Genomic DNA, 1,780 nt, shown 5'->3' with positions numbered 1-1,780 from the left:
TATACAGGGGGGTACTGGTACAGAGTCAATGTGGAGGCTATATACAGGGTGTTATGGTACAGAGTCAATGTGGAGGCTATATACAGGGGGTACTGGTACAGAGTCAATGTGGAGGCTATATACAGGGGGGTACTGGTACAGAGTCAATGTGGAGGCTATATACAGGGTGTTATGGTACAGAGTCAATGTGGAGGCTATATACAGGGGGTACTGGTACAGAGTCAATGTGGAGGCTATATACAGGGGGGTACTGGTACAGAGTCAATGTGGAGGCTATATACAGGGGGTACCGGTACAGAGTCAATGTGGAGGCTATATACAGGGTGTTATGGTACAGAGTCAATGTGGAGGCTATATACAGGGGGTACTGGTACAGAGTCAATGTGGAGGCTATATACAGGGGGTACCGGTACAGAGTCAATGTGGAGACTATATACAGGGGGTACCGATACAGAGTCAATGTGGAGGCTATATACAGGGTGTACCGGTACAGAGTCAATGTGGAGGCTATATACAGGGGGTACTGGTACAGAGTCAATGTGGAGGCTATATACAGGGGGTACTGGTACAGAGTCAATGTGGAGGCTATATACAGGGGGTACCGGTACAGAGTCAATGTGGAGGCTATATACAGGGGGTACTGGTACAGAGTCAATGTGGAGGCTATATACAGGGGGTACTGGTACTGAGTCAGTGTGGAGGCTATATATAGGGGGTACCGGTACATAGTCAATGTGGAGGCTATATACAGGGGGTACCAGTACAGAGTCAATGTGGAGGCTATATACAGGGGGGTACCAGTAGAGAGTCAATGTGCAGAGGCCCCGGTTAGTTGAGGAGTTATTAAAGTGACTATGCAGAGATGATAGCGACAGAGAGTAGCAGGCCTGTACACCAATCCAAACGGTGGTAACAATATTCCTTAATGACCTGGGTTCAGTCCTCTACCTCTCGTCCATCCAGGTGGTAACAATACTCCTTAATGTCCTGGGTTCAGTCCTCTACCTCTCGTCCATCCAGGTGGCAACAATGACCTGGATTCAGTCCTCTACCTCTCGTCCATCCAGGTGGTAACAATACTCCTTAATGTCCTGGATTAAGTCCTCTACCTCTCATCCATCCAGGTGGTAACAATACTCCTTAGCGATATCTCCACACTCCACTGCAAAGTCCTGTATAACTCGACATGAATGACCTGGTAATGCCAACACGTCCCGATGGCACACTATTCCCTAAGTAGTGCACTACTTTTGACCCATTTGCAGTCCATATAGTGCACTACTACTACCGCCCTAGGGTGCCATTTAGGACTGTCTCCGGTAAAACAACACGATCACCAGATTCAAAACCAGGCCATCAGCCAATCAAAAAACAGCTGTTGATGGCATGTGATGTGTCATCCTTCATTGGTTCAGACCATTCTGGATGAATAAGATCTAGTGAGCCAATCAGCAGGACAGAAACAGTTACCAGACCAATGGGCAACCAATCGTCAGGACAGAAGCAGTCACCAGACCAATGGGTAACCAATCACCAGGACAGAAACAGACCAATGGACAACCAATCACCAGGACAGAAACAGACCAATGGGTAACCAATCACCAGGACAGAAACAGACCAATGGGTAACCAATCACCAGGACAGAAACAGACCAATGGACAACCAATCACCAGGACAGAAACAGACCAATGGACAACCAATCACCAGGACAGAAACAGACCAATGGACAACCAATCAGCAAGACAGAAATAGTTACCAGACCAATGGGCAACCAATCACC

Source organism: Oncorhynchus kisutch, unplaced genomic scaffold, assembly GCF_002021735.2.
Source record: "Oncorhynchus kisutch isolate 150728-3 unplaced genomic scaffold, Okis_V2 Okis07a-Okis12b_hom, whole genome shotgun sequence".
NCBI lineage: Eukaryota > Metazoa > Chordata > Actinopteri > Salmoniformes > Salmonidae > Oncorhynchus > Oncorhynchus kisutch.
Note: the sequence above shows the minus strand (reverse complement) of the source record.